Genomic DNA, 26,514 nt, shown 5'->3' with positions numbered 1-26,514 from the left:
CTCAGCTAAGCACCAGCGTTCCAATCTCTCCCCATTGTGCTATTGCTGGGCTTGGTTCCCTTTTCCTTGAAATCTGACTGTTCCTCTCTTACCACCTCCTTGTGCATTCACCATTTTTTCGTTAGGTCATCTTGTTTTTCCTGCCCTACTTTGTTGGTGTTACCCTTGTGCCATTTTCCTTACCCTTGTCCTCCTTCCCGCCTTTCATTTCTGGCTGCCTGGTTTAGAGCCCTCAGAGGATCTTGGGGAGGCTTGGTTTTTGGAAACCCACTTACCCCCAATCTGGCTTTTCCATTCCCTCCTGTGCCATTCCTCTTTCCCCCAACTTTATGCTGTGGTTCCAGTCCCCCGTGTCTGTTCAATTGTAGCCTTTTGTGGAATGTACCACTATTAGGTGCTGCGGTTCCAGCAGGGAGTGGGGACGGGCCCCTCTTCTGCTGTTCTTAAGATTAGTGCTCAGAGGGGCACATTATGAGTTCAGCGGTAAGTGGTAAAATTAGCGGGAACACTGGCAACTTTACCACTACGCCAAATTATGAGTGAACCAAAAATCAGTTGTAATTCCACTGGTAAATCTGCCAAATATCAGTGAATACAGCGCCGGGCTAATTCTGCTGACGGAATCACTGCCAGATTACAAAAACACATTACCGTAAGATTACAAGTACAAAAACTGTGGAAAAACATAGCACAACTACCTCCACAAAAAAGGTGGAGGTAAATGCATACAGGTGTCACAAATCAAGGCCCAGCCGTACCTGATCCACTGAGGTGGAGTATAGAAGGGTCACTCTAACCCCAACACACATCCTAGCAATATGCAGCCACACGCAGACAAAGAACCTGCTACTCTACATCGAGCTACATCAGCATGCTGGACCACAGCAAGGAAGGAGACAGGCGCAGCCAAGGAGTAGGAGACACATGCTGTGGAGTGCACCCATACCACTTGTCCGGCCATCCCCATGGAATCTGACAGACAGCCAATTAGTCACCTTATACAGACTGCACCGTCCAACCATCGCCGACCTGCTGGCCCTGACACAGGTACAACTGCAGAGGGCCATTTTCATCAGAGCAGCTACCCCCCTCCCCGTTGCTGAAGTTGGTGACAGTCCTACATTTGTGTGGCAAGGTTGACACTGTAGAGACACTGCATGGCATGTCCTAGCCCACATTCTCCAGGGTACTGGACTAAGTCCTGGATGCCCTAATGACACATGCACATCTCCATGCCCATCAACCAAGCACAGGTGCATGCAGCCAAGACAAGGTTCTACAGCATTTCCATTTCCCCAACACCATTGTGGCCTTGGATTGCACCCATGTGGCATTGGTACTACCCCAGGCAACAGAACAGGCATACCACAACTGGAAACAATATCACTCAATGAATGTGCAGATGACATGCAATGCGATGGTCTGGAGGGTTGCCCAGAGCAATGCCAGTGGTTAAGATTCATTCTAAACCTTCCAGCTATCACCTCTTTGTTTTTGCTTTGTCACCCCGAGTGGGACGGGTATGCCCAGACGTGGGTCCCGTGCCTGCTGGGCCTAGAGACCCAAGCTACTCCTCACTGATGAGCCCCAACAAGGGCGAAACATGTTTGGGGATGCTTGTGGTCTCGTGCAGAAGGAATGTGACCTAGCAGTTCGGGCTGGACTGCCCCTTTTAGGGTGGGGCCAAGCCTGATTTGCATATGGTCTTTCTCCTTCTGTAATGGCTTGGCAGGTGAAGAACGGTGGTCTGGAGGGTTGGCCAGAGCAATGCCAGTGGTTAAGATTCATTCTAAACCTTCCAGCCATCACCTCTTTGTTTTTGCTTTGTCACCCCGAGTGGGATGGGTATGCCCAGACGTGGGTCCCATGCCTGCTGGGCCTAGAGACCCAAGCTACTCCTCACTGATGAGCCCCAACAAGGGCGAAACATGTTTGGGGATGCTTGTGGTCTCGTGCAGAAGGAATGTGACCTAGCAGTTCGGGCTGGACTGACCCTTTTAGGGTGGGGCCAAGCCTGATTTGCATATGGTCTTTCTCCTTCTGTAATGGCTTGGCAGGCGAAGAACAGTGGTCTGGAGGGTTGCCCAGAGCAATGCCAGTGGTTAAGATTCATTCTAAACCTTCCAGCCATCACCTCTTTGTTTTTGCTTTGTCACCCCGAGTGGGACGGGTATGCCCAGACGTGGGTCCCGTGCCTGCTGGGCCTAGAGAACCAAGCTACTGCTCACTGATGAGCCCCAACAAGGGCGAAACATGTTTGGGGATGCTTGTGGTCTTGTGCAGAAGGAATGTGACCTAGCAGTTCGGGGTGGACTGCCCCTTTTAGGGTGGGGCGAAGCCTGATTTGCATATGGTCTTTCTCCTTCTGTAATGGCTTGGCAGGCGAAGAACGGTGGTCTGGAGGGTTGCCCAGAGCAATGCCAGTGGTTAAGATTCATTCTAAACCTTCCAGCCATCACCTCTTTTTTGCTTTGTCACCCCGAGTGGGACGGGTATGCCCAGACGTGGGTCCCGTGCCTGCTGGGCCTAGAGAACCAAGCTACTCCTCACTGATGAGCCCCAACAAGGGCGAAACATGTTTGGGGATGCTTGTGGTCTCGTGCAGAAGGAATGTGACCTAGCAGTTCAGGCTAGACTGCCGGACTGCCCCTTTTAGGGTGGGGTAAAGCCTGATTTGCATATGGTCTTTCTCCTTCTGTAATGGCTTGGCAGGCGAAGAACGGTGGCCTGGAGGGTTGCCAAGAGCAATGCCAGTGGTTAAGATTCATTCTAAACCTTCCAGCCATCACCTCTTTGTTTTTGCTTTGTCACCTCGAGTCGGACGGGTATGCCCAGACGTGGGTCCCATGCCTGCTGGGCCTAGAGACCCAAGCTACTCCTCACTCATGATCCCCAACAAGGGCGAAACATGTTTGGGGATGCTTGTGGTCTTGTGCAGAAGGAATGTGACCTAGCAGTTCGGGCTGGACTGCCCCTTTTAGGGTGGGGCGAAGCCTGATTTGCATATGGTCTTTCTCCTTCTGTAATGGCTTGGCAGGCGAAGAACGGTGGTCTGGAGGGTTGCCCAGAGCAATGCCAGTGGTTAAGATTCATTCTAAACCTTCCAGCCATCACCTCTTTTTTGCTTTGTCACCCCGAGTGGGACGGGTATGCCCAGACGTGGGTCCCGTGCCTGCTGGGCCTAGAGAACCAAGCTACTCCTCACTGATGAGCCTCAACAAGGGCGAAACATGTTTGGGGATGCTTGTGGTCTCGTGCAGAAGGAATGTGACCTAGCAGTTCGGGCTGGACTGCCGGACTGCCCCTTTTAGGGTGGGGTAAAGCCTGATTTGCATATGGTCTTTCTCCTTCTGTAATGGCTTGGCAGGCGAAGAACGGTGGCCTGGAGGGTTGCCAAGAGCAATGCCAGTGGTTAAGATTCATTCTAAACCTTCCAGCCATCACCTCTTTGTTTTTGCTTTGTCACCCCGAGTGGGACGGGTATGCCCAGACGTGGGTCCCATGCCTGCTGGGCCTAGAGACCCAAGCTACTCCTCACTGATGAGCCCCAACAAGGGCGAAACATGTTTGTGGATGCTTGTGGTCTTGTGCAGAAGGAATGTGACCTAGCAGTTCGGACTGGACTGCCCCTTTTAGGGTGGGGCCAAGCCTGATTTGCATATGGTCTTTCTCCTTCTGTAATGGCTTGGCAGGCGAAGAACGGTGGTCTGGAGGGTTGCCCAGAGCAATGCCAGTGGTTAAGATTCATTCTAAACCTTCCAGCCATCACCTCTTTGTTTTTGCTCTGACCTCACCATCAGTCACTGCTGTGCCCGATATCCTGGGGCCACACACGATTCACTGCTTCTGCACAACAGCAACCTGCCTGCATACACAGGGAGGCACAGAGGACAGCAAACCTGGCTCATGGGTAAGTAGCACTCAGACCTGATTGGCAAAAACACTGACACACACCTGGAGCAGGTAAACAGTAGTAAACTGAATGAACCACAAGTTCCATGATGCAACAACAATAATACGCAGAATAGGCAAGGCACCCTGACTGACCCACCCCAGGACACAGGCATGAAACATGTGAATGCCCTGCAGGTGCTAACCTGCAGGGCATCCAGCCATGCAGGTTAGCACCACACAATCAGAGCAACGTGCAACCCATGTACGCATTGTCACCTACCCTACATGGCGTACTGCCACACCATAGTTGACCAGTGCATTGCCAATGTCACAGCAGTGACAGACATAACATGACTGCCGACTCCCACGTGTATGACTGCAAAGGAGCTATGTAGCCCATGTCCCATCAACCCCGATGCACACAAGGTGCACCGTGCCCATCCACATAGTCATGCACATAGGGGTATACACGTCAGGGCCATTAACTTGTTCCCCGGCCCTCACACTGCCATGTCTCACACAGTCCATTCATGTTTTGCAGGTGACGCTGGATACCCGCAGTTGGCATGGCTAATGAACCCCGTGAGAAACCATGCTACACTATGATGAGGCACAGAGGAGAACAAGATCATGTATTGAGCGGACATTTGGCCTTCTGAAATCCAGGTTCAGGTACCTACATCACACAGGCGGTGCACTGATGTACAGCCCTGAAACAAAATGGGGAAAATCGTAGTGGTCTGTGCCATGCTGCACAACATGTGCATGCGCAGGAATGTTGAAAAGCCCGCAGATGACAATGACCCCCCTAGATCTGATGAGGAAGAAGCTGAAGATGGGAACAGGGCACCACAGCCCATAAATGGGGGATTAAGGGAGGGTCATATGGTCCGCCAGGAGCGTATGGACAATTATGTCTTACTCTAGAGACATGATACCCATATATGCAATGAATGCATATGTCAAATCGCATCTAATGAAAACCGTCAAACTGATGAAGATTCAAGTGTGCTTATTATGGGCAAAAAGGTGACCTCATCCCCAACACCAACTCCCACTGTCCCACCCCTACCCCAACACCAACTCCCACTGCCCCACCCCTACCCCCAACACCAGCTCCCACCCCTACCCCAACCCCCAACCCATCCCAAGAACTACTCCCATTAGTGCTTGCGCTTATCCCCCTTGTCCGCAGGCCTAGCAGCGTTTGAGGCACACCGTTGTGAGCGCCTGGGCTCAGTAGAGGTAGCAGACTTTGAGCTCCCCTGCACACTCCCCTGTAGATTGTCCATGCTGAGATGCATGGCTCTGGCCATGGACTCATGGGATGAGGACATTTGTTCAGCCAGATCCCGCACCCTCTGACTTGTGAGGATCAGGCTGGCATTGCATGTCACTGTGCTCCTGCAGAGAGGGTCAATTGACCTAGACAACTGTTTCAATGCCCCCTGGATGCAGTCATGCATGGCCTCAGCATGCTCCAAGTGTTCCTGAGCAATGGCGCACTTTTCCGCCTGCCTCTGTTCCATCTGGTCCAGATGGTCCCAGGTGGCCTGCAGTGTGGGGGCAGGTACTGGCCGTGGTGATTGACCTTGGTCAGGTTCCTCATGCTGCCCTTGACAGCGAGCATTCCTGGCCTGCTCGTCAGATGAGTCCTCTGCATAGTGCAGGGCACGGTGAGAATCACGGTGGGATGGTGGTGTGTGCAGTGGGGAGAGGCTGCGCAGGGGGGAGGACTAAGAGGAAAATTGGCAGATGGGGAAATGTAGGTGGCTGGATGCAAGGGAGGCACCCTCATACTCCTCGACACCCATGCCTGCAGTGGCCTGCTCTGTCTGCAGGCTGTCATCCGCACTCTGACCCACCCATGCATCCTCAGTCTGAAGCCATCTGGGTGTGTCCTAGCTTGTCTCAGGTGGCACAGATTGCACATTTGGGGTCTGTGGTTGCCCGTGGGCATGTCCATCTGGACGGCCAGAGTGACTGTCGGTGGCTTCATTACCTGGTGCCTCTTCTTTGGTGGCACACTCCCACTCCCCGAACTGCCTTGGCCTGGCTGCTTGCTGGCAGTGGTTGGTGCTGGTGTTGTGTTGGGGCCAGCCTCCTCGGTCCCTTCGTGGGTGTCTTGCGTTTTTGTTGGGACAAATTGAGATGTGCTTTAACACATTGCTGATGATAGTGAACATTCACTATCACTTGTACTTTGTCATCACTGTGTGGTGTGCCTCCTGGGGGGGCTGGCATCATCCGTTGGCTGCTGTGCACATGGCATACATTACGTCTGGATGGCCAGGTGTGGGTTGGCCAACTTGATTGTTGGTGCATCCCTAGCATGTGTTTGGCTACAGGCTGTCCTGTCTAGTGGTGCGTCAGGTCTGTTGGTGGCAGTTATCCAGTGGTGCAGTCAGGTGGGTGCAGTGCAGTTTGTTGTGTGTGGGTCAGGTGGCCACGTTGTCAGATGTGTACTCTTCAATGTGTGTGTACATGGGCAAGACACCCACGTAGTTGAGGGGCTAGTGGCTGCAACGCAACTATCCAGGGCTGCATGGTGGCTATGTTGACTGTGTATCGGTGTCATGTCAGGGGGGGTTCTGTGGCCACTGGTTAGTGTTATTGTGGCCTGGTGCTTCACATGAATGGTGATAGCTTGCTGGGGTTCACGTCGCTTGCGTGCATGGCAGTGTGGCTGTTTATGGATGCCTGCATGGTTGTCCGTTTATAGGTACATGTGTCACTGTGCTACTCACCAGGTTCAGCTTGGCTGCTGGCTCCTAGCTCTGCTGTGCCCACGCCCTCGATTCCGACCATGTGAGTATCCCATTGACCATCTCCTTCCATGGTGTCAGTTGCAAGGGTTCCACTGAGCCACCTCCAGTGGCAGCAGTCTCCCGGCGGTGGATGGAGATGAGGCTCCTTACCCTGGCCTTGAGTTAATTCCACCTCTTCTTCATGGCCTCAACCTCACGTTGGACGTGCCCTACGGCCACCACCTCATCCCCGATTGCTGCCCATATATTGTTTTTGCGCTGTTGGCCGGTCTTCCGGTGAGATGCCCCATATAGTTCCTCAGAGTGGGCAACCACTTGCTCTGCCAACACTGCGAGCTCCTGCTCAGTGAATTTGGGCTTTTCATGCCTCATATCGGGCACCCTGCCTTTGCCCTTCCCCAAGGACATGTTTGGCCTTAGCTGGGTGTCTGGATGACACTCCTATCTTGAGATATTTGATGGATTGTGATTTCCAAAATAGCCGCTGTGGTGCTTCCTTATATAACAATGACAAATTTCCGCCGGCGGTAATTCCACTGATCTACATGGTGGTAACAGTAATTCCGCCACTGGTGTGTGCGCACGCCCACAAGGTTGTAATTCGGCGGTAATTCCGCAGCAACACACCACAGCAATGCTAATTTCGCCATGGTGGAGTTACCGCTGGAATACCGCTGAACTCGTAATGTGGCCCAGTGTGTGATAGTGCAAGACACTCCTACACGTAGCACTGTGCTGCCTAGAGTGCGGGGTCAGGTGCAAAGCATGTGTTCACCATTAGGTGGCACATTTGCTGGGGCTCACCTTATTTCCTGATGGATGTCTTTCGGGGTCTTGCTATTATCTCTTGAACAGTTATTTTATAATAGTTAATATTTACATGAGTTTGTTAACTCAGGCAATCAGTGATATTTTAATAATTTTCTTCCGATAATGAATATCATCTGCTTTTTACTGATAATGGACATCAGGTATTCAATTCAACGTTCAATCATACTTATTTTTGCTGACGTTGTCAAATTAGATTAAAAACCAATACAAACACAAACAAACTAACAAATTACATCAGTAGACACCATGTCAACATATCTGCGCTGTGGCATGATTACGTCACTGTCAACGAAAACATGGCACAACACAAGTGTAATTCAAAAAAACGAATTATTTGAAAATGAATGTATTTGCCATGTTTACTCTACATTGAAAAAGATTAATGAAAACATTCTTGGATATTCATGATACCACTTTTCCTATTTTTTTAATCTTTATGTTGAGTGAATATTATTTAGTGAGGGAGATAGCTCAGGGGCAACGGGTGCGCGTTGGTTCTGGAAGCAAAACAATACTGTGAAACACAGGTTTCGAATCCCGATCCCGTGCTTAAAAACCAATCTCTGGTATTAAGCGCCTTATAAAAGAACAATTATTTTAATTATATGTTGATGTTTGTTTCTACTACTGTTGTGTCATGTGTTACCATATTTGTGTTTGTAATATTTAAAGGTTGTAACATCAGCAAAAATAAGTATGATTGCACTTTGAATTAAATGGCTGGTATTCATTATCGAAAGAACAATATTTGATTATCACTGACTGCCTGAATTAACGCATTCATGTGAATATTAATAATTATAAAATAACAGTTGAAACAATTCCCAGTCGGAACAACTTTCTGTATGATAATTTCTTCCCCAGTTCCAATGTGAGTAGGGGTTCCACCCTTCTGTAACACATTCTCTCGAGACTACCTGCTGACATTTTGATAGTAGGTTGCTCACGTTCGCTGGGACTGGAGGGTGATTGTGTCAGCTGCGACCTGTCGATCAGTCAAGTTATGCAGATGGCGCCCTCAGCAGTTTACACACTGCCTGCCACAATTTTTGATTTAATGCAATTCTGTAGTAGACACAGTAGTTCTCTATGTCCTGGGGACAGTGCAGTAGTTTTTCATTTTTAGTTTGGACTATTAGGTGGCGCTGAAAACACTACTTTAAAAGCCAAAACTATTGTCATTAACATAAGATCTTCAAATATGGGCTTTGAATTAGGGTCTGTAATAGTTTTCCAATGAAGATGATTTTTGAGTAGGGATACACAGTTGTAATCCCTCCCATTCCCTGCCCCTACGCAATGTAATTGCTATGGCTAATCCCACCCATTCCTGCACATCTCTGAACTCTTTGATTTTGTGTGAGCTCCTCTATGGAGGCAGCCATGCTAGATGACTGTCTCTAAGGAAGCTCTCAGGAAACAAGCCGGCCATCTTTGAATGGTAAATATATCATGCATCTGCTAAATAAAATGATACATTGTTTCAAATAGCCAAAGTAATTTGCATTTTGGGAGCTTGTTTTGATTCACAGATGAAATGAAGGCTAGTTTTGGTGAGCTGCCATTATGGTGACTTGTTTTGTTGTGAGGGCGAAACAGGGAGCAACATTGAGGCAGGTGATCCAAACCTGCTGTTACAGTTTTTGGACATTACTCCTTGTAAATGCACGTTATTTCTGCCCTTTTAGAAGCTGTTTTTAACTACTTCCCCCTGCCGCGTCTTGTCTTTTTGCCACCACCGGCCTGTCTGATGGAGGAGCCGGAGTGTCAGTGGAGGAGTAGTGAGCTTCGCTGGATCCGATAGAGGCAGAGCTTCTGTACAGCTCATGCGCACCAAGTATCCTTCAGCGCCCAGTGACACGCAATGGCAGCAGTGTTGCAGTGGCTAGCGCCTTATTTGTCTAGGAGACCTGACGAATCTGTTTCTTTGCTTCACGCATTTCACTCTACATGATCCCCCCCTAGTCCGTGGGTAACCTATGCACTGGCGTGCACATTGCCTCATACCTAAGTAGGCAGAGGCCCGACTCCTCTTGATGGGAGACAAGCTTTATGTTAGTTTTACAGCTTACAATGTTCTGCCCTGAGCATTTGCCAGTACTCCCAGCGTTCTGTTAATTTCCCTCACTTACTAAATATCGTATTATTTTTTGTCGTCTCTTCAATTACCTTTCCTCTCAAAGAGTGTGCTCCTACGTATTAAACACCATATAACGGTTTTATGAACAGTATTTGACTGGCCCATTTGTATGTCGCTACTTGCAGCCGATTGTCTGCCATTTAGATTTTCATGCGCCAGGCTAGTTTGGTCATTCCCGCATTACATATTCATTTATTCGACCTTCTGAAGGCTGCGATCCCTAGATCCGACAGATTGCTGTCACTTGTCTGTCCAGGCTGTGTGCTCTTACACGAGCCGCTTTAATGCCGAGTGTTTTTTTCGTACAACACTCGTGTTGCCAGTATATGCATCTTTCTATAACTTGCTAATGCCATCGTATTTACTCTGTTTCTCTTGCAGTTAACTACTTTCTGTGGCATTTGCCCTCTTTCTTGAACATCCATACCTAGAGGGTCTTCTTTTCCTTCCCTTTGCTTGATTCTCGCTGGGAACACCCGTGAATTTATTTGGTAAATATATTACCCCTGAGCGGCTTTGATTTTCGAATTTTTTCTCTCATGTTACAACACTACATGCGCATGCACTGTGTGAATTGTTTGTGACAGTTCACCGTCGTATTGTCGCTTTAAGACAGTCATCCATGCTTTCGAACATCTTTTTGCTAAGTCTATCTCGCTGCTACGTTTAGAATGTTGCTTTCTTACAACTTCATTGGTGCTACATTATCAGCGTTCCAATTCAGCACTATCGTTGGTGTCATTACTCTTTGGCCTTCCAGGTGCTTATGCTGCTGGTTGCGGGTGTTTGTTTCCTTTTCTTATTCACACCTTTGGGGACTGTTCGGTAGGAATTGTAGTAGTAACACTGTGTGAGACTACACAACACCTATCTGCTTGGTATTAGGTAAACCCATCTTTTGGTATACGACTGTACTACACAAGTTGGTAGTGTGAATGAGCAGCCAGCCTTACCTCATGAGGGGTAAATGTGAGCTGTAGAACTGTAGAGCTGGTGCAATGAAATTTGCAAATACAAGTAACACTTACACTCCAGGTTTCAGTTAGAAATAGTTATTTATTTATTTAGCATACATTTTTTAAATAAGCATTCTTTAATAAGGGCAAGATATGCAACAATCAAATATACTTTAAACTACTTTTCCAGAATCAGCATATGTTTAGTGGATACTCTTTACAGATGCTTTTTACATACTTTTTACACCTGCTGGTGCCTTCATTCACAAGGACAATAATGGCATTTAAATATCACTAGTTATACTTGGGAGATTCTGATGTTGCATAAAGGAAAGGTTAAAGGAAGAAAAGAAGTTAAACAGGTTCTCAGGGCATGGCAGTATACTTAAATCTTCCATTGAAGTCTAGACAAGCCTTTCCCAGAAATAACATTCTAAAAGTTACCACCTATGAGGAACAGAAATATCAATCAATGGACTAGAAGGGTCTGCAGGGAGCCAGGAGAGCCGAAGTCAATTGGAGCACACGCTATGTAGCAGAGTCACTTCTTAGATAATAAAAGTCTTGCACAAAGTTAGGGAGTGTTCTAGAAATCGCTTGTAGCGTCACAAGCTGTTACACTTGTGAAAAGCAGAGTTGGAATCAACTCCAACAAAAGTAGCCAATGCAAGTCTCGACTGAGAAGAGCACAACTAAAGACACTGAGGTAAGTACCCCTAGTCTAAACAGTACCTCTGGTTTGAAGAAGAGTGGTCCAGCTGGATTCTGTCCTGTTGCAGCAATGCAGATCCTGGGTTCCTGAGCCTCAGTCCTTAGGAAAAGAGGGAGGACGTCTGGAGGACTCCTGCAGCAGCAATTTGGAGGTCATCGGCAGCTGCAGGCTCTTTTCAGATCAGCAGCAGTTCACGGTTTCAGTGCGCGGTAAGCAGCACCACTGTGGATCCCCAATACCGGTTGGGCTTCCTTCACTCCATGAGTCCTGCACTCTGGTGAGGGTACTTGAGCTCTGGTTGTCCTGCTTCTGGATGGTCCTTAGTAGAATCCTGGAGCTTCTGGCCGTATTGCAGACATTGCACTCGACTCTGGATTTCTCGACCCCTGGCACTCAGTTCTTGAAGCAGCGAAGAAGTACAGCCAATCAGGGAAAGTCATCCAGTGGAGTTCGTCTGAGGGTTAGTTGGTCCCACTAACCTAGGGGAAGAAGTCGTCCCTTCCGGAAGTCGTCCCTTCCGGAGCTTCTGCTGTCGATCAGAAAAAGGAGTTTCAGCACAGCAGCAGGGCTTCACCGGGCAATTCAAAGGTCCAGGAGGATGCAGCAAGCTTCATTCACAGTTTCTTCATCGGGTGTTTTTCCCAGTGGTCAACTCTGACTCTAGTCCCAAAACCCTCGTCTTTTAAGCAGGTTCCTCCCATTCATGCGCAGCCTAAGCTGTCACTCAAACGGAAGGTGCTGTGTGTCACCATACAAAAAGTAGATGCCTATGGAGTTTGTCAGACTCCAAAAACAGAGGAAACACATGATCCAAATCAGGTCAAAACACATGAGAGTGAGTAAAAGGTCTCGCTCACTCCAGGGTTAAAATTAAAAAGTCCTAAGTCCAGTAAAAGAGCTGGGGGTCTCTAAGGCGGGAGGATTTTAGCACAAACATGAACATTCTCCCTAACATATCCACGTTTCTTTCTTCAATTGAATTTTGGTGTCTCCTGTACGTTCATGATTTTATGATGTTTGATTTTTGATTACTCAACCAATTTGGAATAATAGTTTGTTTATATTGATGTATTCCCTTTTTCTCTCTTTGTTCTTGTCCTTTAATTTGTCTGTGGGTTATATGTGCACCATTGTTGGCCATGTTCAAAACAACATTTATTTATACTGCTTTATTAAAATCTTGAACATTGTTTTGTTTTATGTTGGTTTATACACATGTGGAATTTTATTTGCTCAACATTTTATATATATTTGTATTTGACAAATTCGTACAGCCCTAAGGACGACCCATATAGGTCAAAACACATGTTGGCTGGCTAAACTCAAATTTGAAAACATTCATTGTGCTACATATTGTGTGTTCATGATTCAATTGGGCATTCATTAGGATTGTTATTATTTTTGTGTGCATGTGTTAGGAACATACCCTTTTCCAGGATTCAGGTATGTCCACTGTCCAACAGGTTTAGGACGGCCTGTAGGTGGTGTTTTGTTATGGGTCCACCCAATGCCTGCCCATGGCCATGCTAATCCCTATGGCCATTCCTGACTCTGCCCGCCAAAATACCTCTTAATGGGAACTCCCTGAGCTTGCTTTAATCAAGCCTTACAATCAGGCTTTGCATTCAAAGTGTGTGACAGTGTTTGTTCAAAGAAGTCTTCTGAGAGTTAATAGGAGTTGTAAACACGCTACTAGTGTAATAGAAATGTCTTACCAGGCCTAGTATCAGCCACTCGATTTATAAGCACTCTGTCTGTGTGTCCTTCACTAAAGTCTTGTTTAAAACAAACATTGGCAAAGCCAACATTTTTGGCTTGTGCATAGGTTTTAAGGTTTTGCCAGGCACTGCTATTAGATGCACAGGTACTTGAATCATGTTGTACCTGCTGCCAAAAATGGGTAGTTAATAACACTACAGCTGTGCCTTTCCCATGCCTACACAAAAGTCCAAACCGTTGGCATTGCCAATGCTTGTTGTTGTTGGAGTAGAAAAATATAGGGTATATATTCTACACTATTGTAAAATGACCTAGGGGGTCATGCTTTTGATGCTTTGGTTTGCTTTTTTCTGCCACTGGTGGTTTTTCACATGTTTCCAGCTCATGGTTCGCATGCCAATTGTAAAAATAGTTAAAGCTGAGGAGACAGCCAGGAGATGAAAATGCCCACTGCAAACAGGCTACAAATGATAGGTTTATTGGGCCACGTGGCAAAACCTTGGCCCAGCCAATCATGGTGGGGACAAGGGGGAACACGAGGGAGCAATAGAAGCTCATGTTGGCTTCACCCACCAGCAAACACTATGGAAACCCTGGAGTAGTCCGCAATTGAGCTGTGGGAAGCAAGCTCCCAGAATACCAAGGTGGCAGCCATCTTGCCGGGGATGTTGTGAAAGCTGCAACCAACCTAAGCCTGGGATTAGATCGCTCTGGAATTAGTGTCAGCACAGGTCCCAAGCTATCAACATCAGGGGACATTATAATGGCCTATAAAACCAGTGGGGGGGCACTGTGGAGTGCAGCAGCTCTGTTTTCCTAGATGGCTTTGAACCAGGGATACCCTCAGACTTGGTACTTCATTTGATTGCCACTGGGACTACCTCCCTGAGTCAAAGGACCCAATAGCAAAATCTTAGATTGAGCGCACTCTTCTAGTTACCAGTAGTATACCCTGATCTCATGTATTACACAGTGATAGGAAATGACGTTTTACAGCCAAGTGACGTAAGTCACTTGGCTTTCTCCAGGGATCTTCAGACATCGACAGAGAATCAACAGCATTAACAAGGCTTGAATCCACAACTACTTGCGAGTGTGAAAGACTGCGCTACTTAACCTGTCAAGAATCCAAAACCAAATATTGGATATGCACAAATGTCAATCTGGCAACTGGCAAAGAGGCACATTTTAAGGAAATGGAAAAGTAGTGATAAGCCCAGGTACAAAGATTTGTGTCTGGGGCTCATACTTTTATCAGCAAGAGAAAAAGTCCCTTTTTGTGAACAGGTAATACTTGGAAGATAATGCATCTATTTTGGGCTCCTGTAACACACTATACATTAGATGTTTGTATTATGTAATTGTTGCTCTATTGCTAAACATGGTTCATTTTGGCTACTGTGTTATCCCTTCCCCAGCACCTGGCCATCTCTACTCATTGGCGAACGGATATCACTTGTAGGGCCTGGTAGCGTACATTCTGCATATACTATGGTACACAGGACTTGTTACTATTAGTTTATGGAAAGTGTTATATCCACATACTCGAAGTACCTTTTGGAGAAAAAATATATAAAGATAATCTAATGCTCAGTGTTATTATTTGATTGTGGTTTATGGATATTTGTGCGAGTAAACGTGTGTAGTAACCGATCAAGCCATAGTGGTTGTATATGCATGAATGTATTAATGAACACTAACAACACAACTAAACCCAAGTGTATTTGATTCGCATGTTTCTCAAAATATCCTTCTACATATATCCACTGAGTTTATCCTAACCCTCTTTCTGGTTTCCCTAAACCCATCACCATCCTATCCACAAACTCTACCTAACCCACTGCCCCCCACCCACTTTGTCTGTCTTGGGGTGTCCTGTGACTATTATCAGTAAACTGAGAAGGAACGGTCGTGTTCAAGCGGCTCCTGTGGTTTAGTTGAGGATGTGGCAAGCACTTACATTACACCAAAGCTCATTATAAGTGAGAAACGCGTCACACTTATAAAGCCACTCACGTGTGTCTCTGAGAAACTCAAGTAAACTGTCCAGGCCAAATATTCAAGGTCAGGCTACCAAGACCTTGGACCTTGTACCCGCCTCCATCCCGCAGGCGGGTCATATAGCAATCCAGCAGCACAATGTCCATGCTCAGAAGAGGAGTCCATTCCCCATACGTCACCAGAGGACCACAACAAAGCTTCAATTAAGAGTGCTCGCATCTCACTCCAGCACTAAATCTGACTGCCTAATTAATACTGCACGCCATTCCCGGTTTCCATATAAGCCAGCCTCCGCAGGAGCTCCTCCACTACATACATCGATGCAGATGCCACATTACCATATAAAGGTCTACTGTAAATGCAAAAGCCTTTGTACTTCACTTTAGTGTAGTGTCCTGGAATATGTGCCTGGATGGATACATAGGACCCTGTCAAGACAACTTAAGATTGGAGAGGGCAGACTGGCACGCCAATGAATTTCCCTCAGAATCCGTTTCAGCTTCTTCACTGAGTGCCTGAGAAAAGCTTTCACCAAATCATTCCCTCCTGATAAATGGAACACCTACAGACCTACAACTGACGTGCGAATCTTGGCCAAACTCTTTAAAAAAACAGGATATATGCACATACAGGAACTTGTGGAAGCCAGTGGCCTGCTCAATTAAGCAGGATTTCTCCGCTGCAAGGCCACAAATCAGCACTCATTGCCAGGTGGCATGACCTCAAACACCAGGCAGACACTGAGGCAACACCTACTCTCATACTTCTCAATCTACATGCCACCGTTCACACCCTAACACCGCTCAACTCTGTTCAACAGACTCTCCCCGATGATGATCAAAGGACAGAGCCTTATATTGGATTTCCACCTTCGCTGACCACTTAAAATGATCTTTCACCCCCCTTGCCCTACACCTTACGTTATCCGCTGGGACTCCATACTCTCTCGCCTGCTGTTTTAGCATTATCACAGATAGCCACTCGGACACCCAGGACGGTACTTTCAACAATTCGGTAAGGCGGACTCACATTTAGCAGCTGCACACAGCCACTAATAGGTCTCTAGTATTCAAATAATTCAATAGAGGCTATTCTTCTCTCACTTCCTTACCATGCATGTACAGGAAGCTATTCTCCACGCACGGTTATCTTGATTCCATAGAGGACCCATTGCAACTTTGGGGTGATCTGTCCCCCACTTGAGATACGAATGCAGCAACGCTTGAGGTATGTCTAAGACCTCATCCATGCTTTGCTCATGCTTTGCTATGTTGAAAGCCACACAAAACTAGGCTATATCTTTGATTATCAATCCCTTCATTAATAATCCCACTCTGCAGGAATCTAGACAGGTGATCCGCACACCCACCAGTTGTGCCTCAACAGGGCACACAGAAATTAGAAGAGAGACTCCTGTTTCCCTCTTTGAAATTGCTCTGGAAGAACATTCTCTGAAACATAAGGGTAAGTCACCTGGCGCAGGGTGGCACCTCACCTCCTTGATAGCGAAATCCCTCACAAAATGTTGTTTTTACTTTGGTAATGGTGTCCTTTATTTTTATTGGTCAAGGTGTCACACAGGGTGCTCCCTTGGTGTTTTGTTCAGGTTTTATAAACAAACAACCACGTCAGTGTTTCTATTTAGCTATTTTTAGCATAGTGATTTTAATATGTTATTGTATTTTGGTTCTCAGGGGTTCATTTCCAGTCTTGATGAAGACGGAGTCCTAGTACATTTGCCGCCGAAACGTATAGCCCCTTGGGAAGGAGCCGTGGACATAGGTGCAAGGCTGCACAGTCATAATGATTGGAACTGTGCCTTACGTAGACCCCTGAGATCGTGATTAGGTGAATGTGGCTTCGCTCAGTTGTTAAGTCGTATGTGTAGTCAGATAGGTTGGTGCACAGTGAAAATAACACATACTGTACTCTTTTGACAAATTGTTCCTTTTTTCTGCTGCCTGACTGACGCATCTATTCTGTGAACAAGTCATTTGTTTATATGTATGTTAATTTCATGTTCAGCACGTTCACTTTGTTACACTTGACACTTTCGTGCTTATGTCTGCTCGGTCTGATTGAAGATAACAGATATTAATTGAACACTTTTTGAAATAAATAAATTGCAATATGCAGGGCAAACAATGAATTGCCTTCTCGAATTCTGCGAGGTTGCCATTTTTCCTGTTCTTGATTTGGACTGCCAGGAAAGAGTGCAATTTACCAAACACTCTGCAACCATAAACACCAAAGATTCATTAAGAATCTATTTCCCACACTTTAGTGTCCTTAGAATGAACACAGATGTCTTTCTCTGCTGGTCTAGGCCATTGGCTTACTTTTTATAACCACACCAACAACATGCAGATTATCTACAGAAATCACAACTACCACAATTTCACCACCAGCAATCTGAGCCACGGCCCACGTGGGATTCCCAGATGGATGACCTTAAACTCAACACCCAAGGAACTGCAAGAGGGACAGATTGCTACATGTCTGGATGGGAATCATTTATTCCATTGGCTTGTGGACTAGCTCAAGCCATCAAAAACTGTTAAATATCTTGGCGCCATTGTTGGTGGTAATTTGTCTCTTTAGTACCACAGATGAACTATGTGATCAAACCGGACTTTCATTTGACGGTGATCTAAAATGCATTTTCCCTTTCACGGGTTTCTCTCACTGAGTCCAAGCCACCAGTGCTCTAGTCCTCTCCCACCTTAACTACACCAATGATTGCTGCTATTGCTGTTGGAAACACCTAATTCACAAGCTCAGTCCAGAAGGCTGCACCCAAACTACTTCTGCACCAGAGTGCATGTGACCACACATGCCTGGCACTCAATGGTCTCCCGTGCCAACTATGACCCGCTACATCTCCATCAAGGCCCTTTTACATCACCCACAGGGCCCAAATCGGGATTGGAATTAATTTGTTCTTGGCAACTAATGCTACATCAATTGTCTCTAAACCAGATTATAGTAAATCTTTGTATATGGGCCTACCCAAATTTCTATGTCAAAAGCTACAGATGGAGCAGAAAAGAAAATACTAGGTCAATTAGAAATATGCCCCGTTATTCCCATGCTACACCGTGCTTGCGCCAACTTCATTGTTTACAGTCATTGCTTGAATACAATTCAAAGTAGCCACTCTACTTCACCAATGTAGTCATGGTAACGGTCATTTTCATCTAGCCAGTAGGTTGAACATGTATTCTCCTAATCAGTGCCTCCACTGTGACTCATCAATTACTTTAACCTGTACCAGATCATACACAAACTATGCTGGAGGCAGGACCTTTTCAGTTCAGGAGGCCATGCACGCCCTTGGGCTCAATCCAAATACTTTCAGGAAAAAGGTTAAACCCGTTTTTATTTTATCTGCATTTTCTCCATTAGCCATGTAAATCATATTATTCTATTCATGTAATGTCGTTATAACGCTTTTATGAGGTGTGATCGCTATCTAAAGGATTTCAACATAGCATAACATAACTATCCTTGCAAACAAAGCTGGCAATCTAAATGCAGCCTGTAATCCAATATTAGTTCCACATCATAACTCCTTGTTTTGCATTTCAAAAATACTACAAGAGGGGCAATCCATGTAAACCAACTGGTGTATCACTAAATAGAAGCGATGACACAAGGAGTCATGTTTGACTAAAGAATTCAAAACGGATTGCTTTGAAGAACCTGCTGTCTCCCAGCAGGTCAGTGGCGTGGTCCATCAGTTATTGAACACCAAAGAAATCAGGACAGGTGACCTGACATCCATGAACTATTGTTTGAAGAACTACAACATTTTTTTGGGCAACCTGCAAACATTATAAGGATAATAATAGGGGGAACAAACAGAAGGTAGGGAAAACCATGTGGCAGGAAGGAGGAGAAAAGAAACACATGTATGTAACATTAATTTTAAAGTTATCAGTACATAAAACAATAGGAGCACACACACTCAAGGACTGAAAAACAGAATTATATTGTCCTTGAACTGATTGCAATACTCATCAGATCACAATGCTAAGTGTTCAGGCATACGCTCACACCTGGATGATTTAATGGAGGCCGCTGACAGGGGGGGATCCACAGTGCTATTAATGTTGGATCTCTCCGCGGCCTTCGATACTGTAAATCACCAGATAATGGCAGAACGGATCGAGCAGGTGGGGAAAGCCTCTGAATGGTTGTGAAATGGTTTGAGTCATTTCTCAAAGATAGAACCTAAAGGGTCATACTTGATGGCTTCACCTCACAAATGGTGGAACTTGACTGCGGGGTTCCACAGGGCTCCTCTCTGTCCCCACTCATTTTTAATCTCTATTTTTGCCCTCTTTTTAGGATATTCAGGAAATATGGTTTGCTATTTCACTCATATGCAGATGATACGCAACTGTATATTGAGTTACAAAATAGTGAAGAGGACTTTGAGAGAATCACCCAATGTATGAAAGAACTTAATGAATGAATGAACAACAACCATTTACAATTAAATGCAGCAAAAACGTAAATCATACTGTTCAGCCGAAAGAATAAAAAAGCATCGGAAATTCAAAGTTCTCCCCCTTTGATCCTAGGGGACCAATTGCAATATGCAAAAAAAGGGAAACACCTAGGCTGCTGGTGGCAGGAAAATTTGAACAGTGAGACGCAGGAGCGAAAGTGAAAATAGTTCATTTTGCACTTCGATCACTATGGAAAATGTTACCCTACATTCCGATGGAAGAGAGCAGTTGTGGTGGGGGCAATGACTAATTACTGTAATAGTTTGCTGGCAGGAATTCCTCCGAAGCAAATGATGAGACTTCAAAAAGCACAAAATGCAGCAGTGAGAGCAATTGGAAACCTGAAGAAAAGAGACCATGTGTCATCAATGCGGAGATCACTCCACTGGTTGATGGTGGAAGATAGGATTAAATTTAAGATGGCATGCCTAGTGTTCAAATGCATTAAAGGGCTTTCCCCCGCATATTTAGCTGATAAAATAGTTTTATTTCAGCTGAAAAGGAGTTTACGTTCAGAGGATAAACTCTTACTCTGCATTCCACGAACAAAATGTATTTCAAGAGGAGATAGAAGCTTTGGTGCCTATGGCCCTAAAGTTTGGAATCAACTTCCACGTGAAATCAGAAAGTGTGAAAGCCTGGATCTTTTTAGAAAGAGACTGAAAACATTTTTATTTAGATAAATATAAACAGTTAACCAAGTCAGAATACCAGCTATCCCCTTCTCTTCTATTATGAAATCCTCTATTCCTTAGTTACCATCTACGCCCGAATATGGTTTACTCTGTCTGGTGCGCATAATACATTATTCAAAATCAAATGAAAATGATTACATTCAAGGGATAAACAGATTTTTGTAAGCCAAGTTCTAAGGTTGAATAGTCTTCCTTGTAACCAACAGAAATCGAAGGGATCAAGTTAAATTGAGGTTACTGAGAGGGAATTCAACACAAAGCAACAAGACAGGCTTTTCAACAATACTGGGGTCCGCTGTCCTTTCCTCTCTGTTTTATGCACTGCCTTCCTGGTCGGTAAAATGTCTCCCACAGTCTTTGAGGCTTCAAGTGCCCTGCGCTTATTATTTGGCTATGGTGTTCCCTTGCTTGGCTCTCACAGAATTTAGCAAGATGTCGTATTTCTAGAGCAAAACTAACCACCAATACCATTGGTGCCTTGGGTTATCCAAACATGGGTCAGGCTCTTCACGATCTTTGTGTTGGCGGTAGGGTTATCAGGCATGATCCCCTTGCTGACAATCACCTAGGATACTGCCCCTCCACCAAGAAGAGAGTCTCTCCACATGCTTGTGTCCCAACCATCCCACTCTCTTATTGCTCATCTCCTTGGGAACCACCTACTCCTTACCTCTTTCCCCTTCTTTCTCTCTGGTTTTCACCCGCTCGCTCTCCCTCATTCTCTTTCCTCCTCGATGCTTCACCATGCCCTAATAGACTCCTCCTTCCATAGACGTCTTTAGGGGAGGGCAAAGGAGTCACTTGCCCCGGGCCCCCAGCTTGGAGGGGGCCCCATAAGGCTGCATTATCTTTAGAAACCAGTTACCATTGTGGAACAAACATAAATGACACACGTTAGGATATTTTCGGGGCTGCTGCTGAGGCTAAACCTATTGCCTGTCTGTTGTTGACATGAACATTCTGTTCCGATTAATTCACCATGTAAGGCTTTCTTTGTTCACTGTGTATACTTAGTTTGTGCGTCCACAGCAGCACAGCTCCTGTAGCATTTTTACTTTTCTGTGGGGACCCGATTGATCATGTGCAACAGCCAAAGTTGAAATGCATATTGATACATTTGAGTGCTACGATGGTGAAGAAGATAGCTCAGTGTGTTAAGCACTCATTGCTGAGATCTGTGTTCATATGCAAGATTACAAAACCAAATTCCATAAAGGCCGACTCAGCCTTTCCTAAAGATGGGCACAATCACAGCCTCTTGCTGGGTGGTTGGGACTTACCCTGTCTCTATTACTGAATTAAAAACTCTTGCCAAGACTGGACCCTATATTGTAGGCTCATGCTTAAAAAAGTGTACAGTTATGCTGTCAGGCCCCAGTGCCTTTCCACCTCCCTGGGCTGAAATGGCCTGGACTACCTCATTGATACTCACTACAGATCTGATATGTGCATTGACAGATCTTTCTGGTCACCCAAAGAATCACTAGGGACCTCCAAAACTTTATACAGATTCGAAAAGTGGGCCACCAAATGCCCAGAGCAATACAACATTGTAAAGCCTTATGCTCATCAAGGGACATACCCACCACAAGCCTCCAAAAAGCCTGTGGGTCTGATGCCTTACTCTCCTCCTGCAGGGACTCGCATCTTTCTTGGTAGAATGATTTTTTTTTTGGACAAAATCATGAGGTTATACTTTGATCTGAGAGCCCTTGCTTTAATTACACCTGCAGTTGGTCTCTCTTTAATACAGGTCAGAATATCCATCTTGCATGAACGACATTCCTCGTCATACCACCCCTGCCTGCCCGTGCATGTTTCTTGACCTTGGCACCTGCTTTGGTACACGCGGAGTGCAGTATTGTGGCCCTTTCAGAAAAATGATCCAGAACGTCATGCATTACTCCGTCCTCCTTATTATATCACACATTGGTGCTAGATGCCCGATGATACCAGAGTATGTACCCGATGCGTGTTCCCCATTTGTCACCTCTGCCCACCTAATAACCCTTCTCTGATATCACAGAAAACACAAATCCCTTTGAAATGCCAGACCTCCTAAATCAAGAAAACATTTCATTATTTCTATGTTGACTGGCCTACAAATAAAGAGAACACTACGAGAAAGTTGCACTGTGTTTCAGAAAGCAATCCAAACTCATGCTGCACTGGTTAACTGATCTGATCCTTTGAAATGCAAAATTCATTGCCATGTGTCACAAAACGACTGGTATCAACAGCAGGCAGATACAGAGCGACATACTGCAAGTAGTGTTTATTAAGGATATTTGCTGGGTTGGACCAATAAGTAATACAAGGTCACTTGAAACAATGCTCAACAGCAGGATGGCTCCTATAGTTCTACTTAATAAGGTGCCATCAAACCCTCAGGATGACTTCACCTTGAGCTCAGGTGTAGAAGTTTAGTAACACCCACAGGTTCATTTCTCCCTTTTCTTGCACTTGCAAAAATACAATCGTATTTCATGCGTCGGGGTTTGGTGCAGTCATCTGGTTCTCATCTGGGTACAGTAGAAGATCCTTCCCTCCCACGGATTTTTAGGACCACGTTAGGCCTGCAGAGGACCGATGATGGGTTTGGGGCATGCCTCACAGTCCCCAAAGTATTCACCAGAGAACTGTCAATCTAGCCGTCCCTCATTTAGCGTGTTCACCAACTTTCTGTTTCAGGGCACTGTTCCCCGAACCCACAAACCAGTCTACCTTCTCTGCATGCTCCCAAACCGGACTCGGGCATTCCCACAGCCACAGTGAGCGTTCATCTCTTGCACACACAATTGGTCAGTGCACATAGTGTTGCTGCACTGGGCACCAGCAAAGTGCTGCACAATATACACAGTGGCAGCCTAGGCAGATTTATGTGACAGTCCTCTGCCACAGAGCTGAGGCATGGTGGGGCCTGAGGGCCACCCACATACCACGTCTGAGCCCTGCATCATGCAGCAGGTGGTGACAACAGGCCCCTGCAACCACCCCATCCAGAATCCCCAGAGACAGGTAGGGGACTGCATCATAGATGTCAATGGATTATCATAACAGGAAAGGCACCTTCTACCATGCTAGATACCCCCTCCTCTGAAGGCTGCAGCTGTTTTATTTACAGCCCATCTGCAGGTTCCAATACCAACTCGCTTCAGGAAGCTGCCATTTCTGACTGAAGCTGGCGAGGGACACTAACACCATATGGGCATCAAAGGATGAGAGCTAGGTAGAAAGCAGGATGGAGGAGAATGACAGGGGGGTGATGAGAAGAGAAAGTATGGTGTTTCATTTGTAGGGATTTGCATTGCGAGACGGAGGTGGGACCAAAGGTGGGGGTAAAAGTGGAGTGAGAGTGTTCTAATTGTTTATATGTAAAGCGCTTAAACACAACTGAAGTGCTTCAAAGCGCTTCAGGTGAGAAGGGAATACAGTCGTTATTCTTAGGCCTTGAATATTCCGAACGATCTAACAAAAATAACCAGCATACTAGGCCAGAGGCATTTCTATTAGTGCAAGTGCATGATAGGAGGGAATGAGACAAGGGGTTGGGGGGGAGAAGGAAAGAGCACACAATCAATAAACTACCGTGCTATGCCTAACGACTTGTCAGATAGTGCAAGTGCGACAAAGAGTGGGTGGGGGACATACAGAACAATAAACTACTGTTCTAGGCCTGGCGACATTTCAGATTGATTGGTGGTTGGTCATCACTAATGCACCTATGCGCACAAGTGTTTCAGGCACAACCAAGCTATGGAGGCGAGACAGAGGGAGGACAGACAAACTTGCTAGGCCTAGTAAATTCAAGGTCATGCAAGTGCGCAGAAAGAAGGAAGTGAGAGGGATGGGGACAAGTGTGCCCAGTCCAGCAGGGGCCTGGGTTAAGTACAGAGTGGTTGCCCTTCTCATTGAATGTATTCCAAGTGCAGAAGTGCCAAGCAGAGTGCAGAGACCCGGAGGCAAGTGCTGGACTGGCGGGAGAGCCTGGTACCTGTGAGGCTCTGTAGGTTCACCAGGCAATCAGTCAGCAAACTGAGCAAGTTGGGGAAGAGAAAGAAGGAAGAAAGCAGGAGAGAAGAGAAAGGAGGTTAGCAGGGGAGAGGGAGAGAGGAAGAGAAGGGGAAGGTCTTGAGGAGTTTCTGGTACTTAAGGAGGTCCGGCTCAAGACGGAGAGAGGCAGGGAGGCTGTTCCAAAGGGAGGCACCTGCAGAAGATAAGGATCTACACCCCAAATATCTGTTTGGAAAAACAGCTCACCCTCAGAGAGTTGGAGGAGGCCGAGTGGAGGGATCTAGAGGGAGAGTATTTAGGAGGAGAGCGTTGTAGATAGTACTGGCCCCAACCCCAGAAAGCCTTGTGGACTATGCAGAGGGACTTGAACTTGATTGTTGCAGCCACTGGGAGCCAGTGGAGGGATTTCAGTGCCAGAGAGATGCGGTCCCTGGGCTTGATAAGTCTTGGAGTTCTGTTCTGAATAAGTTGAAGAGGTCAGAGAGTAGAAGTAGGAAGATAGTCCGGTCTGGAGAGAACCAGGGCTATTTATAACTAGTGTTATTTATTCAATGAGGATACGCCTGAGCAGAGGTGTTGCAGGGGGGCTAAATTGGCTATAGCCCTGGGTCTTTTGGTTATACCCCCGGATAGAAGCTTAGGGGCTACAACCAAAAGGCTAGCTAGCCTCGAGTCCCGACAGTACAGACATTAGCGTAGCCCCAGATCTTTTCCAGACCTAGCAACACCTCTGCGCCTGAGGCTGCCATGTTAATGTCAGGCACATCCTGATAGGATGAGTGTTGCACAGGAAAGAAACAGCCAGCCAAAGTACCTTTGCATCCTTGCATGAATCTGAAACCTGGGTGGTCCACTACTTCTCAGCTAAGTGTACACTTTATCATTTCTATACATACAGATATACATACATAGGCTTTATGTAATTATTTCTGGACAGTCATTTTCTGACAAAGTGTAAATTGATAAATAAGTGATTCCCCCTGATGCATGAAATTATTGCTTGCCCTAGAAGGACACCACATTGATTGGAAAGTATCTGCATCACCATGGTATGGCCTCAGCAGGGTAACAATCAATAGCAAACACAAAGGAGTTGAAGGAGGGCACTACGTGTCGTTTCTGTGCGTTAATTAAACAATCGTATTGCACTTGAAGTTTTAGCCTGGGGCTACCAGTCTATATAGGTCCTATGGCATAAGGACCCAAAAATATGACCACAGCAATATAGAGTGAATTCACTATTATGGACTGGTGCTCTCAGTTTGCCCTAAAAATAGGAATGTCCACTTTTGCAATGTATGTTTCACCAGCCCAGCCTGATTAAGAATCTCCCTTATAGCCAAATGCTAAGGGTAAAAAGAATAGTCAGTGACCCTATGGACTGCCAAGAATCATTGAAGGAGATGGGAACACATTTTTGGAAAGAGGGTATTCTCAAGAAGAAATAGATATAGCTACTGCTCGCACAGCCACACAAAACAGAGAAGAACTCTTGAAACCCAAAACAAAAACAGAACAATTGCCCCCACTGGTCTTTGTATCAAAATATTCAAGGCAAAGCAGTCGGATAAAATCCATAATAAAGAAAAATTGGAATACCATAACCTGTGATCAGAGAATAGAACATCTCTTCAAAGAACTCCCTACTTTCGCGTATCAACGGAGCCAGAACCTGAAAGATAAGTTGGTTTACACAAAACCAATGCGCAAGAAAAGGGCAACAGAGCAGATAGGCACATTTCCATGCCTTAACTGCAGTAACTGCAATTACATCATCAAAGGATCGAGCATTAACCACCCACACTCTGGAAATAAGATTAAGTTGAAAGACTATGCCACGTGTGACACACAGAATATTGTGTATGGAATCAAATGCCCCTGTGGGCTATTCTACGTTGGCCAGATACAACGGACCACTAAAATTTGAAGGAATGAACATCGTTCATGCATAAGGAATCACACAGTAACTTCGGCGGTGGCCAGGCATTGGCAAGAAAAACACCATAATCTGGCACAGATCAGATTTGTAATGTTAGAAGTGGTCCGCAAATACAACAAATATGAGAATCTTCAAAAAAGACTCGACCAACGAGAAACATTTTGGATTGATCGACTGAGCTCTCTGACACCCAAGGGACTAAATGAAGAAATAAACTATATGTGCTACCTATGAATATCTACTTAGTGGATTAGCATAGTTGTCTTCTTCCAATCCAGTATCACTATCCCGTCATAATTTGACTTTGGCCTAACTGTATCTATAGCTGCTT

The 26,514-nt window shown here is 45.9% G+C and overlaps 1 protein-coding gene across 1 annotated transcript in view; it reads right to left on the bottom strand.

The window, feature by feature from the left end:
* RPE65 (retinoid isomerohydrolase RPE65) overlaps window positions 1–26,514 on the bottom strand; it is a 174,190-nt gene that overhangs the window by 136,746 nt on the left and 10,930 nt on the right. The gene's annotated exons all lie outside the window — the stretch shown is intronic.

Source organism: Ambystoma mexicanum, chromosome 1q, assembly GCF_040938575.1.
Source record: "Ambystoma mexicanum isolate Mex_15411 chromosome 1q, UKY_AmexF1_1, whole genome shotgun sequence".
Taxonomy (NCBI): domain Eukaryota; kingdom Metazoa; phylum Chordata; class Amphibia; order Caudata; family Ambystomatidae; genus Ambystoma; species Ambystoma mexicanum.
This window is presented reverse-complemented; position numbering and strand designations above follow the sequence as displayed.